Consider the following 16,051-nt stretch of genomic DNA (forward strand, 5'->3'; position numbering starts at 1 on the left):
TTCAGAGCTGCTCTGTGCAAAACCATGAGTTTACCTTTACAATCACATTACTACACAAAAAAAAAACGATTAGTTAAAGTGATACTAAAGTCTCTGTTTTTTTTTTTCTTTAAAAATAGCAAACATGTTATACTTACCTGCTCTGTGAAATGGTTTTGCACAGAGCAGCCCCGATTCTCCTCTTCTCGGGTCCCTCCTCGGTGCTCTTGACCCCTCCTTTCGAGTGCACCCACAGCAAGCAGCTTGCTATGGGGGCGTCAAGCCGCAGCTCCTTGTGTCCATTCAGACATGGAGCCATGGTTCAGCCCCGCCACCTTTCTCTCTCTCTCCTGATTGACTAGCTGACTTTGATTGACAGCAGTGGGAGCCAATAGCGCTGCTGCTATGTCTCAACCAATCACGAGGGAGAGTCCCAGACAGTCGAGGCACTCATGTAAAGGGGCGGCTGATGGGGGGGACCACTGATCCTCTTGTAGGGGGCCCGAGCACACAGGGGGGTCCACGCAGGGAGGGGGATTAGTGTTGGATGACAATTATGTCTCTTTTCCTCCAGCAGCTGAAAGCTGCATTCACCCCATCTCTGCTGCTGATAAAGAACGTTTAGAAGCACTTGGGCTTTTTTTTCCAGCAGCCCCTGAATTCTCTTCTATGTTATCTTTTGTGTCCCTGCACACTGAGTAGTTTATAGTCATTTAAAGGCAGTTGAGTTTAGTGGCATTTTTTTTTTTAAAGGAAAAAATTTGCGTTCAGGATGGATGTTTATTGGCATTTGAAATGCAAATGCTTGTAACAACGCGCAAACGCATCTAAACGCGGTAACTCATGTTTAGCCACATTTCGTTTATAGGCGTTTTTAATGGAGATACATTTATGACCATTTACAATGTAAAAAACGCTTCTAAATGCAAACGCGGCATGTAAACGCGGCACAACAAATGTTTTTAATGGTCAGTTACTAGTTGTCAAGTTCCAGCATTCAGAAGTTTTAAATGTCCCGTGTACATGAAGCCTGGCTTTGTTTCTCTCTCCCTCTGTCTCTCTGATCCGGGAACCCAGCCTGTATATTTTTTTTTATTTTTTATTTTTTTTTATTAAAGCGGAAGTCCACCCTAAAATGGACCTTCCGCTCATCGAAATCCTCCCCCCCTCCGGCGCCACAATTGGCACCTTTCAGGGGGGAGGGGGGTGCAGTTACCTGGATAATCCAGGTAACTGCACCCACTTCCGGGATAGCTCTCTGCGGAAAGGGGCGTAGATTACGCCCCTTTCCGCAAGTGCCCACCCCCTTCCGCAAGTGCCCCGCTGCCTGCTGGGAAACACACAGATCCCAGAGGCAGCGGGGACCGTCCTTATTGCGCAGCGCGACTCGCGCATGCGCAGTAGGGAACCGGGAAATTAAGCCGAAAGGCTCCATTTCCTGATTCCCATACCCAAGATGGCGGCGGCAGCACCCGAGTGACGATCTAGAGATCGGCTTCGGGTGCCGACATCGCGGGCGCACTGGACATGTAAGTGTCACTATTTTAAAAGTCAGCAGCTGCAGTATTTGTAGCTGCTGGCTTTTAAAAAAAAAAAAAACGCGGAGTCCCGGCGGACTCCCGCTTTAACTAAGTTTGATCTCTTAGCAGGAATTCTGTGAGTTATGTTGTATTTGTGTCTGCTAATAATTTTATTGTATTTTTTTGCGAAATATAGCTGTAATATTTTCTTGGGGGGGGGGGGGTCTGTACGGGGCACCGCAATTTCTATCAGCAGCCCTGCTCATGTATATAGCTGGATGGAGAAGGGGCTCAGGTAAGTATTAGGGCGGCTGCTGCACACAGGTTTTTTTTTTTATCTTAATGCATAGAATGATAATGCATAAAAATGATAAGATAATTGGTCAGGGCTCCCCACATGAGCTGCCTGCCACTCAGACTTCAGGTCCAACCCCTATTCCGGAACCATCTTTTTGAAAGCAGGAGAGGCATCTCTGAATCAGAGCACAGATGACCACACCCACCACTACACTAGACACTCCCAGTCCCAAAATCAAAACAGACAGGCCCAGCGTGCAGCATAAGCCTGCCTAAATATTTACCTGCACATATCCTGAACTGGGAAAAATCCTAGTCTAGCACCTACCCTTAGGTAGAGGGTGCTACATTATATATTATATATATATATATATATATATATATATATATATATATATGTATATTAGAGCTGTTACTCATTAAAATTTTTGTGTTCGATTAAACTATTTTTTTTAAATCGGTTAATCGATTTAATTTCGATTAATTATAACGCACATACAGATCCAACTACTTTTAGCTGATCTCCTTACATTGCAACTCTGCATTAGTCAGTGGTAAATGTGGTATACACTATATACAATCACCCGACACTAGTGTTAGTCTCCGCAATCCATGATTTAACTTCACAGTTCACACAAATACGTTTTAAATTCCAACTGTAGCACTGATGTAAGTAATTTTTTTTACCACAGTAGTGTGACAATCCCTCCACCTCCGGTCTAACTAATCACTCTCACCTTATTGCATGGACCCCTGTGCAAACAGGTGGTCATGCAAGCGGGTATCAAAAGGGTTAACTTGGACCATAAACTTCTCTCACGTCTCCTTAGATCTCAGCAAGGACGCCAGGTCATGGGTAGAAAGAAAAGATCTAAGTGCTCACCGCTTAAGTATAAGATTAAATTTTTGTGTTCAAACACAAACTGCTCACATAAAGATGATAAAACACAACATGCAAAGCCGACAATCGTGTTAGTTCCATAGGGCAGCAGCGGGTGACGTCATGCGTAGCTCCTCCCCATACGCGTTACATTCAATCAGAACTTCAACGTCACCGGACTCCTCCCCCCTTCCCTTCATTAGCAGACGGAGGCACTTGGGGAAGGGGGGAGGAGTCCGGTGATGTCGATGTCCATGACGTCATCGGATCTCCGACGGAACTCCCTGAAGACCCAGAAGCCAGCGGAGAGGTGAGTACAGATCAAAAGAATTTTGATTGCTCAAAAAAATTAAGGATTAATTGAGGAATTAATCTTTAATTTCCACAGCCCTAATATATATATATATATATATATATATATATATATATATATATATATATATATTTTTTTTTTTAACCCGAGTTTTGAGTCAGCATAAGCACAGTCTGATTTACCTAATAGTAGGAATGTAGCATTGCCGGGCTCCTTTGCAGAATGGGAAGAAGATGTGAAGGATGGAAGCAGGGTATGAATGTAGCTCTGTCATTATTTTCAGGGAGTTTTCCGCTCGCCCCTCTCTCCCATTCTGCTGCAGGCAGAGAATAGGCTTCCAGCAACATTTACAGGCCACACACATCTACTAGAAAGTGCTGCCCACCCAGATGACAGTGTACACCATTCTGCTGGCTGGGCTGCTGATGGCTCTAGCAGTATTCCCTTACTGTATGGAGATAATACAGACATGGGGTAGGCTAGGATTTGGGACCTATCTATGAAGATAAGAGGTATAAAATCGGAATCATCCAGGATTCATCATGGGAAGAGTCAAGCAAATCCTACAATCCTTGAAGTCTAACAGCTTGCTGTCTGAATCCGATGTCAAAAAGACAACGGTGTGTAAACTTTTCTATATCCTACAGAGTGATTAGCAGACTACACTCTAAGTCCAAAGCAATGTTAAATGCTGTAACATAGATGTTTTTATAATTTATCTGTATATGGAGACATCACTCTTTACAGGCTGAAGTGTAACTTTTTACAGGTCTTTATTGAGTAAATGAAAGTAATTTGTAGCAACTAGGGATGAAGTTTGAGTTGACAGTGATACAGGGTTCATCCCCAACTTTGGTAGTTCGCTTTTTTTGCTGCCCCCAAGCCTCTGGCTGCTGGGAAGTCAAGTATTCAATGGCGGTATTACTACCCCCACTAAATGTGACAGCTTCCTGCTCAGGGCTTGCTGGTTGCTAGGAAGCTGGCGGCTGCTAAAGTCCTAGTAACCAAGGAGCCAGTGGCTTAGTTTACTGCACTGATTTTGATTCAGTTTGTATTAACATTTGCAATGTGCAAACTTTCAGCCACAGTTGCTTCTGAAACCCATGTACTTTCTCCTATCACTAGATACAGGAGATACTACAAACTAGTATCTACAAACTACAAACTAACAGAATCTGTTTGCTATCCGAGGGGATATGGGGGGTTATTTATGAAAGGCAAATCCACTTTGCACTACAAGTGCAAAGTACATTTGAAATTGCACTGAAAGTGCGCTTAGAAGTTCAGTCGCTGTAAATCCGAGGGGTAGATCTGAAATGAGGGGAAGCTCTGCAGATTTTATTGTTCAATCACGTGCAAGCTAAAATGCTGTTTTTTTATTTTCCTTTCATGTCTTCCTTGCCTACAGTGACTACACTTCAAAATGCACTTTCAGTGCAATTTCAAGTGTACTTTGCACTTGTAGTTTGCACTTGTGGTGCAAAGTGGATTTGACTTTAGTAAATAACCCCCACAATGTCGCATTGCTAAAACTAGGTGGCCATACACTATACAATTTGATTGTGGCATCTCTTTAAAAATAAACTATATACCAGGAGGACATACCTAATATATTAAATGAATCTGTATCCAATTATTGAGGATCTTCACTGCCGCAGGGCGGCCGCTCTGTGCCAGATCATGTACCTAGTACATAATCTGATACTTCCGGGTCTGGAGCATGCACATGCCACACCAGCATCCCGCTAATGCTGTGATTGGAAACAGCAGGAGCAAATCAGTGGGTCAGACAAACTCGAAGTCTGCCAGGACCCGCTCATCGTTCGGGACACAAGCAGAATGTCTACTGTATGTAAACAAGGCAGACTGTCATTCTGGCAGATCTTTGCCTTTGCCTAGTCAAATAGTCAGTGAGTGAGGACAACCTAGGCATAGATATTTTACAAAAGTGAGTACATTCCTCACATTTTGGTAAATATTGTATTATATCTTTTCATGTGACAACACTTAAGAAATTACACTTTGCTACAATGTAAAGTAGTGAGTGTACAGCTTGTATAACAATGTAAATTTGCTGCCCCCTCAAAATAACTCAACACACAGCCATTACTGTCTAAACTGCTGGCAACAAAAGGGAGTACACCCCTAAGTGAAAATGTCCAAATTGGGCCCAATTAGCCATTTCCCTCCCTGGTGTCATGGAGAAAAGTCTGTTCATTTTGAACGTGACTCCAGGTAGCCAAGACTAGCAAGGGAAGTCAATGTCACCACCTCCATCGGTCCATAGCAGACCCTTATCCAAGCATGTGAAGAAAGTAGCTGATACACAGCGACTAATAAACTCCGCGCCACAAAAAATAAAAAAAATAGTAAAATATAAAATTGATCAATAATCAGTGAATCAATTATGTTGAGTAAAACTAATAGCCGCTCCCTAAACGAACAAGAAAAAACCTGTCATACTAAAGATATACTGATGATAGGGGCGCTAGAGCAAATATAAATATCAAAAGAATGTGAAAATTTGACAATCAAATGATATCCACCATATTACAAAAATGCAATAAACAAAAAAAAAAAAAAAAAATACAACCAAAATATAGTGAAATACAATAATAAATAAAGTCCCAGTTGGGTGATGACACCAAAAGGAAAAAAAACGCTTAAATAAATATAACTCCAAAGTCCAAAACAGTGATTTTTTCAGTGAAAAATTCCTTCTGAATCCATAAATCAGAAAAAACTGCTGCAATCTTCTATAACGTATTGAAAAGTCCCTTCACCAAAAACTTATGGACATAGAAAACAACACCCCACTTGTGAAGATAAAGATGTCTTCTTACCAGATGCTGTTGACTACTTTGATTAAAAAGATAGTCAAATAGGCTTATGCAGGTTGATTCCCTGCTCACATGGAATAAGGTGGACCTCGTATGGACAGAAGCTTCTCCTCATAGACTCAGATAGGTCATAAAAAAAGCCAAACAAAAATCCATAGCGTAACACCGTTTAATAATAAAAATAAATTAAAAAACATAAGGCCAAATGGCTGCTTACATATGTCGGTGCCAAACCTGGCACTGGGGCTGCTTGCTTAAAACAAACGTTTCGTAATGGATACGTAGTTCCTTGTGGTTTAGGCGTGCGTTCCACCAAAGGGCAGCCGATAACCAAAGACGACCGGAACTAGACGTAAACGAACGTGACTGGATACCGCCTCGACGTACGTTTCGTTTGACACGTCATCAGGACGCTTGGGTGATCAAATACCACCAAAAGAAAGCTCTATTTGTGGGAAAAAAAGGACGTCAATTTTGTTTGGGAGCCACGTCGCAGGACTGCGCAATTGTCAGTTAAAATGACGCAGTGCCGAATCGCAAAAAGTGGTCTGTTCTTAAGCCAGCAAAATGGTCCGGTCTGTAAGTGGTTAAAATACTTTATTAAACAGCTCCGGTGGTCTTCTTCTGCTGTCCTGGGTCTTCTCGCCAGACTCCTCCGCTATCTTCTGCTCTTTTGCTAGCTCTTTTACTTGCAGAGGAGCCCGGCTTTCTCCTTTGTCACCGCTGCCATCCGGGGGTCCTCTTCCGACTTCGGGGGTCTTGTCCCACTCTACGGGGGTCTTGTCCCGCTCTTCGGTTCTTCTTGCCGGGCCTCCGCTTTCTTCTTCCAGCTCTTTTACTAGCGTTGGCCTGGTCTTCTGTTGCTGTTGCCGCCTTCTGCTTTTTCTTCTTCCTTCTTCCGATGTTGACATGATGCTCTCTCTGGCCATAATGGCAGGAACGCGTTGTGCGGCGACTTATATAGGGACAAGGGGCGGGGTCACTGGGTGATGTCACATGGTGACCCTGCCTCTTATGATGTCACATGGGACAAAGCACCCCCCCAGACAACACATGTCCCCAGGTGGCACAGAAGACCCCAGATCACCTGACCTAACCCGAATATATAGGCTCTCCCAGCAGGCTAAGGGATTAAACAAAATCCTTGCCCATTGACTGAGATACCCCATCTACCCATAACCTCACCTTAAAGCGGGAGTCCGCCGGGACTCCGCGTTTTTTTTTTTTTTTTTAAAGCCAGCAGCTACAAACACTGCAGCTGCTGACTTTTAAAATAGTGACACTTACCTGTCCAGCGCGCCCGCGATGTCGGCACCCGAAGCCGATCTCTCGATCGTCTCTCGGGTGCTGCCGCCGCCATCTTGGGTATGGGAATCAGGAAGTGGAGGCTTTCGGCTTCATTTCCCGGTTCCCTACTGCGCATGCACGAGTTCCCTACTGCGCATGCGGAGGTGGACCTCCGCTTTAAGTTGTCCTCAGTCAAATACTTTCAAGTGCCTGGCCATCTGGTGGTAGAAGAAGAAAGTATAACCAGGCCAAACTTAGGGAGAAGTCAATGGATCCTTAGTAATTAACTACAGTAGCTACTCCTGACAATGAATTTGGTGAGGAGCTCCCTCACTTACAGGCGCTATTTTTAGTGCTAAAACGCCTGAAAAGTGCCTTCAGTGTGAAAGGGGTCTTAATGATACTTACCCATACCTCCCAGTACAGTAAAAATAAAGATCATTATAATAATTCACAAATCCTTTATATGATTCAGTTCTTTCGGTTAAGGTTTACAGTCTGGATATATTGATTTCTATAATGGATCTCTGGAAAGCAATAACAATTTGACAAGGGTTCTGGTCCTCCATTACTCTATCCAAAACTAGAAAAAAATATTCTAGCCTGCCATACCCTTCAAATAGAACTATCATATTGCAGCAGACAAATCAGACTCCTAATGGCGCATACACACGATCGGACTATCCGGTGGACATAATTCGGCGGACAACCCGCCGGACTTTGCATAAAAGGTCCGCCGGACTTTATGAACGAGTGGACCTGCCCACACACGACCGGACTTTTCCAGCGGACTAAGTCCAACTATGGTAGGAGTCCGTTGGACTTTTGAAATGAACGGACTTGCCTAAACACGGAGTAAAGTTCATTCTTTTTGAACGTGGCTCCAGGTAGATGGGATTAGCAAAAGAAGTCAATGTTGCCGCCTCCATCGACGAGATTGACACCTCGCTAACTCCGTCACCTGGTATGGATTTAAAGGGGAAGCCCTATGCCGAAAAAACGGTGTGGGAGTCGCCCCAAAGTTCATAGCAGACCCTTATCTGAGCATGCAGCCCGGCCAGTCAGCAAAGGGGATGGGGACGAGCGAGCGCCGCCCCCCCTCCTGAGCCGTAACAGGCCACGTGCCCTCAACATGGGGGGGTGCGTTGGTGGTGGGGTCACCAGGTGATGTCACATGGGGACCCCCCTTATGATGTCACAGCCCCAGCATCCTCCGGGGCTGTGACTTTTGATGGCTGCATCTGACTCTCACCTCTCAATCCGCGGATTGTGTGGTGTGCCGATCCGTGGATTGAGCCCATAGGAAAGGCCGCAGCTTCGGCCTAGCTCCGGAGCTGCCGCCATCTTGGTACACCTGGCGGCGGCCTAGGTGAGCGGCGCGCTGACGTCATCATCACCCACCTCAACTGCTCGTGGATCTGCCTGCCTGTGTAGTGGTAAGCAAGCAGACAATCGTGGGGGAGATGTGGATATTACAGTGGGGGAGATGATGTGGATATTACAGTTATAATTGAAATTAGTCGATTTAAAAAAAAAAGTGTTTTAAACATATTGTATGGCTCTCGCGGAGTTACATTTTAGAATATGTGGCGTTCATGGCTCTCTCAGCCAAAAAGGTTCCCTACCCCTGCTTTACAAGGTGCAATGTCTTATAATTAATGTGCTGGTATTCAATGTGTTATACTGTAACCTCAGCTGGATGCAACAAGTCAGAACAGTGGCCAGAGGGAGAGTGATTGATAATATCACTTAATGGGATGAGTCAGAGTGATATGAACCAGAAAATAAAACAGTGCAGCACCTACAATGTAGATATTCTACTGTGCTACACCCTCTGCATGGATACCGTGTTTTTAATGTTAAAACCCCATGATTTGCTGGTGAGATGCAAAAAAGGAAAGCGTAAACTAAACCTTAATAACAGATGGTGTTAGCCCTTATACACACGGTCGGACATTCTGACAACCAAATCCGTTGGATTTTGTCCGCCGGATTTTGTCTGAAACGGTTGCATACACACGGTCAGACAAAGTTGTCGGAAAATCCGATTGTACATAACGTGATGACGTTATTTCGTTACGATGGGACTATGTTCAGGCTAGTAGCCAATAGCTTTGGTCTAGGAATTTGATCTGAGCATGCATGGCAATTTGTCCGTCGGAGTAGGCTACACATGATCGGAGTATGTCCGATCGGAGCATTTTGTCGGAAAATTTTACAGACAAGTTGGAAAAGTTGGTCCGTCGGAGCATCCGACGAAAACAGTCCGATGGAGACCACACACAGTCGGAATATCCGACAAAACGGTCCGATAGGACACATTGGTCGGAATCTCCGACCGTGTGTACAAGGGCTTAGTGTTATACCCTCACCCAATCTGGGGTATGCTGTGAAAATGAAATGTGTTCCTCAATAATGCTATAAACAAAACTACGTGTTGCACTTTCAAAGGTAAAAGATAATAATGAAAATAGGAGGCTAGAGTGAATTGAATAAGTGCTGGTGCAAAGAATTAACATTTCATGTGTTACACCCTCTGGAAGGTGTTTTCACAAAAATTGATATTGCAACCAATTAAGAAAATATTTTACCAAGAGGGATTAGATGCCTGTGATGTGGTAGTTATAGTTTGCTTAGTAACATAGATAATTGAGGTAATAAATATACAAACTGTATGTGACAATATAAAACTCAATGTAAAAGTCCAAAAACAAAGTGACTAGTGCTCAAAAAAGTGTCCACTGCTTGCTGAGAAATAATTTCTCAAAAACGTCTTATTTAGGTGACAGCTGGTGTTGGTGATTCTTATCTGTGCTCCTATCATGAATGGGGGTACTGCGCAGTCTATATGCCACTGTGTAGCAATCCTTGGAACCCTGCTTCATGCTATGAATATTAGCTCATTATTCCTTTGTTTTGCAGGTTTTTTTTTGTTTTGTTTTTAGAGTTTACAACCACTTTAACAGTCCTTTTTGTATTTTTAGGAGAAAAAGGGTTAGGGTCAGGACAACCTTAAGTAGTTGTAGATTATTGTAGTTATTGGATTATTTCCCCCAGGCCTTCTGCTCTGTATAGGGCCCTCATAGTAGCTGGTAGGGATGAGCCGAACACCCCCCGGTTCGGTTCGCACCAGAACTTTCGAACGGACCCCAAATTCGAACGAACGTTAGAACCCCATTGAAGTCTATGGGACTCGAACGTTCGAAATGAAAAGTGCTAATTTTAACGGCTAATATGCAAGATAGTGTCCTAAAAAGGGTTTGGGGACCTGCCTCCTGCCTCAGGGGACATGGGTCAATGCCTAAAATGTTTTTAAAAATGGCCGTTTTGGCGGGAGCACTGATTTTAATGACGATTAAAGTGAAAAAAAAAGTGAAATATTCCTTTAAATATGGTGCCTGGGGGGTGTCTGTAGTATGCCTGTGAAGTGCCACGTGTTTCCCGTGTTTAGAACAGTCCCTGCACAAAATGACATTAAACGGAAATAACACCATTTAAAACTGCTTGCGGTTTTAATGTTATATCTGGTTCCTGGGTAGCCCTCCCTGCCCATTACCAGCCTATTTGGGTCTTGTACGCATATTAAGGGGAACCCTGTACCCATATTAAAAAAAGGAAATGCGTGTGGCCCCCAGGCCCTATATACTCAGAACAGCAGTATACAGGCGGTGCAAACAAGACAGGGATTGTGTAGGTTTGTTGTGTTAAGTTGAATCTGTTTGTAATTTTCAACTGGTACATTTTTAAAGTGTAGCTCCAGTCAAAAAAACTATTTTTAAGCTTTTTGGAAAACATAGGGAAGAGTTATCACCCCTGTATAATTTGTTTTGTCGTCCATCTTTTTTCATCTCACTTGCTGTTGTCTCCTTCCGTTTGCAAGTAGGAGATGTTTGTAAGTTGGATGTTTGAAAGTAGGGGCCTGCCCTATATGCTCTGCAGAAATGGCGGAACAAGGTGTTTGTTTTGCCACAACATTGTAAGCCCTCAAAGTGACTCTTGGTGGGCGCTGGAGTGCCCTGCTGTGAACGATTATATCAAGAATTGTAATTACATGCCATTGTTGAACAGTGGTAGAAAAATTGACCTTTGGTGGTTGTGGTGCTGGTGCCACGACACTATAAGTCCTCACCGTTACTCTGGGTGGGTACAGGAAGGGGCCCTCCTGTGAAATATTATATCAAGAATTGTAATTACATGTCCCTGTTAAACAGGGGCAGAAAAATTTGGCCTTAGGCACTGCTGCTGGTGCCACCACACTGCAACCTCTTCCATATACTCTAGTTTTATTGCAGGAATTAGCCCTGCTGCAAAGCATTGCATCAAAAATTGTACTTAAATGCCCCTGTTAAACAGGGGCAGAGAAATTGGGCCTTAGGCACTGGTGCTGGTGCCACCACACTGCAACCTCTGCCATATACTCTAGTTTTATTGCAGGAATTAGCCCTGCTGCAAAGCATTGCATCAAAAATTGTACTTAAACGCCCCTGTTAAACAGGGGCAGAAAAATTGGGCCTTAGGCACTGGTGCTGGTGCCACCACACTGCAACCTCTGCCATATACTCTAGTTTTATTGCAGGAATTAGCCCTGCTGCAAAGCATTGCATCAAAAATTGTACTTAAACGCCCCTGTTAAACAGGGGCAGAAAAATTGGGCCTTAGGCACTGGTGCTGGTGCCACCACACTGCAACCTCTGCCAAATACTCTAGTTTTATTGCAGGAATTAGCCCTGCTGCAAAGCATTGCATCAAAAATTGTACTTAAACGCCCCTGTTAAACAGGGGCAGAAAAATTGGGCCTTAGGCACTGGTGCTGGTGCCACCACACTGCAACCTCTGCCATATACTCTAGTTTTATTGCAGGAATTAGCCCTGCTGCAAAGCATTGCATCAAAAATTGTACTTAAACGCCCCTGTTAAACAGGGGCAGAAAAATTGGGCCTTAGACACTGGTGCTGGTGCCACCACACTGCAACCTCTGCCATAAACTCTAGTTTTATTGCAGGAATTAGCCCTGCTGCAAAGCATTGCATCAAAAATTGTACTTAAACGCCCCTGTTAAACAGGGGCAGAAAAATTGGGTTGATGGCATCAACCAGAACCAGAAATGTTCTTCCAACATATCAGCGGAGGAGGAAGAGGATAGACAATCAACATAACAGGACAGTCACTCAGCATTAGCATAGGCAGTCTTGAAGGGATGTGGTATTTCAAAAAAAATTATTCGGTTACATCAGCTTCAGGTGCTTGGTAGCTGTGGGTGATCCAAGACTGATTCATCTTGATGAAGGTCAGTCGATCAACTGATTCGGTGGACAGGCGCACCCTGTGATTGGTAACAAAGCCACCAGCAGCACTGAAGGTGCGTTCCGAAAGAACGCTGGATGCAGGACAGGCCAGTAGCTCAATTGCATACTGTGCAAGCTCTGGCCAGTGATCCATCCTCAAGACCCAGTAAGCCAGATGATTTTCGGTGGGAAAGGTGTCCAAGTCTGACCTTGCCCCTAGGTATTCCTGCACCATGTAAATCAGACGCTGGCGATGGGTGCTGGAACCGATCATACCTTGGGGCTGCGGACTAAAAAATTGTCTGAAAGCATCAGTCAGACGGCCACCTTCTCCACCGCTCCTGACCGATGCCTCAGCAACACGTTGTCCAGGACCAGGAGTTTGTAACCTCCCAGTCTCTGGGAACGCGTTGCACAGACCTTTCTGCAAGGCCTCCCGGAGATGTCTCATCCTCTGCTCCCTCTGCGATGGCAAGATAAGGTCGGCAACCTTACCCTTGTACCGTGGATCAAGGAGAGTGGCCAGCCAGTAATGGTCTCTCTCCTTGATCCGAAGAATACGAGGATCCTTCCGCAGGCTTTGCAGGATCAGGGAGGCCATGCAGCGTAGGTTAGCTGAGGCATTCGGTCCGGAGTCCTCTGGGTCACTAAGGACAACATGATCCGCAGCTACCTCCTCCCAGCCACGTACAAGTCCACGTGTTTCTTGGGACTGTAAATCATCCCTACAAGACTGCTGCTGCTGCTGCTGCTGCTGATGCTGATGCTGAGTGCCAGCCTCCACCTCCATGCTGACACAATCATCCTCCTCCTCCTCTTCCTCCTCCTCATCCTCTTCCTGTGTGATGGGTGGCACAGCAGGAACACTGTCTGGATAAAGGGGGCCTTGAGAGGCAAGGAAGTCCTCCTCTTCCTGCCTCTGTTCTGCCTCAAGTGCCCTGTCCATTATTCCACGCAGCGTATGCTCCAAGAGGTGGACAAGAGGTACAGTGTCACTGATGCATGCACTGTCACTGCTCACCATCCTTGTGGCCTCCTCAAACGGTGACAGGACAGTGCATGCATCCCTGATCATGCCCCACTGGCGTGGTGAGAAAAAACCGAGCTCCCCTGACCCTGTCCTGGTGCCGTAGTCGCACAGGTACTCATTGATGGCCCTCTGCTGCGTGTGCAGCCGCTGCAGCATGGCCAATGTTGAGTTCCATCTGGTGGGCATGTCACATATAAGGCGGTTCTTGGGCAGGTTCAACTCCTTTTGGAGCTCAGCCAGCCGAGCACAGGCATTAAATGATCGGCGGAAATGCACACAGACTTTCCTGGCCTGCTTCAGGACATCCTGTAAGCCGGGGTACCTGCCCAAGAACCGCTGCACCACCAGGTTAAGGACGTGAGCTACACAGGGCACATGGGTCAGTTGTCCCTGTCGGAGGGCGGAGAGGAGGTTGGTGCCATTGTCGCAAACCACCATTCCTGGCTTAAGCTGGCCTGGCGTCAACCACCTCTCGGCCTGCCCCTGCAGAGCTGACAAAACATCCGCCCCAGTGTGGCTCTTGTCCCCCAAACAAACCAGCGCAAGCACGGCATGGCATCGTTTTGCCTGCGTACTTGCGTAGCCCCTGGAACGCCTATGGAGCACCGCTGGTTCTGAGGACAGAGCACTGGAAGAGGCCATGGAGGAAGAAGAAGAGGAGGGGGTGGAGGAGAGAGGAGTGTCACAACCAATAGTAGCATTTTGGAGGCGTGGTGGCGGAACAACCTCCAACACTACTGCACCTTGTCCTGCATCCTTCCCAGCTGCCAGAAGAGTGACCCAATGGGCCGTGAAAGACAGGTAACGTCCCTGTCCATGCCTGCTGGAGCATGAGTCAGCGGTAATATGCACCTTACCACTGACCGCCCTGTCCAGCGAGGCAAGGACATTGCCTTCCACATGCCGGTAGAGAGCCGGAATCGCCTTCCGTGAGAAAAAGTGGCGTTTGGGGACCTGCCACTGAAGAACCGCACATTGTACAAACTCACGAAAGGGGGCCGAGTCTACCAACTGAAAAGGCAGCAGTTGAAGTGCTAGCAATTTAGCCAAGCTAGCATTCAACCGCTGGGCATGTGGATGGCTGGGAGTGAACTTCTTCCGCCGGTCCAGCAGCTGGGGCAGGGACATTTGCCTGCTATAATCGGACGTGGGTGTACCGCTAGCAGAGTTCCCGGAAGCACTTGGCTGTGACACACCTAATTCTACACCTTCATTCCTCTCAGAGCAGGTTTCAGAGAGGACTGAAGGTCTAGTGGGGTTGGAGATGCCAGCTGATGAGGAGCAAGGAGAGGTCCGCTTTGTTTTTTGGTGTGGGTCTTTGAGGTACGCTTGCCAACGAGCTGCATGGCAGGTCAACATATGTCTGGTCAAGCATGTGGTGCCCAAGCGGCTGATGTTTTGGCCACGTGAGATACGCTTGAGACATATGTTGCAAATAGCAGCGGTGCGATCTGATGCACTCGCCTCAAAAAAGGCCCACACCAAAGAACTTTTAGAATAACGCGCAGAGGCAGCGCTCTGCACAGGCGGAGCTCTGCGGTGTGATTCAGTCGGTGTGCTGCCCCTAAGCTGGCCCCCGGAGGGCATCCTGCCTCGTTGGACATGTGCCTCCTCCTCCTCCTCCCCCTCCCTCCTTCCAGGCACCCACGTGGAGTCAGTGCCCTCATCATCCCCTCCCTCTTCATCGCTGTAGCAAACCTGGCAGTATGCTGCAGCTTGTGGAACATGACTGCCAGATTGCTGTCCTTCTTGAGCATCCCCTCTCTCTGCGCTCACGCTACTGCCTTCCTCTAGCTGAGTGTCATCATCAGAGCCCACAAAACACTGGGCATCCTCCTGGAGCATGTACCCAACACTGTGCTCAAAGAGTTCAGGAGACTCCTCAGGAGGACGTGGTGGGTCTAGGGAAGGAGTCACTGATGATGACATTGAGAGGAGGGAAGACGATGCGTTGGCAGCTGCTTTGCTACTACCCTGAGACTGGGTGAGAGAGGATGAGGAGGATGAAGAGGGCTTGGTCATCCACTCTACCAAGTCGTTGGCATGTTGCGGTTCAACATGTCCAGCTGCCGAAAAGAAGGACAAGCATGTCCCATGGCCACGTGCTGATGACAATGCACCGCGTCCACGACCAGCACTGTTGTCTCTAGACACAGAGCCTGCTTGCCCTCTTTTATCGGCTCGCGCCTGTCTGCCTCTCCTTGCTGGCCTTCCAGACATGGTAATGGCCTGAAGGGAGTTGGGTAAAACAGCAGTTGGGTAGTGTATATTGTGCTGGAGGCACACAACACCCACTAACTCCTGCAGATGCCTTTATTATAGAACACCAGAGATAAAGGGGTATATACAGATGTATACTGTGCTGTGCTGGAGGCACACACAACTTCCAATAACTCCTGCAGATGGCAAGTGGGCTCAAATAGAGAACAGCTATGTAGGTGGATATAGCAGTATGTACTGGGTACAGAGCACGCAGACAGCACGCACTATCTCCTAACACTACTGACTGCAAGCTCTATTATAAAAGATAGATCACTAGCTATATAGGTGAGGTGAATATAGCGGTGTATACTGCGGTCAGGGCACGCAGACAATAACCAGAGAACACCAGAGATAAAGG

At 46.3% G+C, this 16,051-nt stretch overlaps 1 protein-coding gene across 4 annotated transcripts in view; it reads left to right on the forward strand.

Annotated features, from left to right (window-relative positions):
* Positions 1-16,051, forward strand: part of LPIN1 (lipin 1) — a 270,004-nt gene that overhangs the window by 96,287 nt on the left and 157,666 nt on the right. Inside the window, exon 1 of one of the 4 annotated variants that reach the window (XM_077488802.1) lies at positions 3,588-3,609. The exons of the other annotated variants lie outside the window; for them this stretch is intronic. The gene's annotated coding sequence lies outside the window, so the exon portion shown is untranslated. Of the gene's footprint in view, positions 1-3,587; positions 3,610-16,051 lie in introns of those variants that run through there. 4 annotated transcript variants of the gene reach the window in all.

This window comes from Lithobates pipiens, unplaced genomic scaffold (assembly GCF_037356315.1).
Source record: "Lithobates pipiens isolate NorthernLeopardFrog02 unplaced genomic scaffold, aLitPip1_a1.2 Scaffold_18, whole genome shotgun sequence".
Taxonomy (NCBI): Eukaryota; Metazoa; Chordata; class Amphibia; order Anura; family Ranidae; genus Lithobates; species Lithobates pipiens.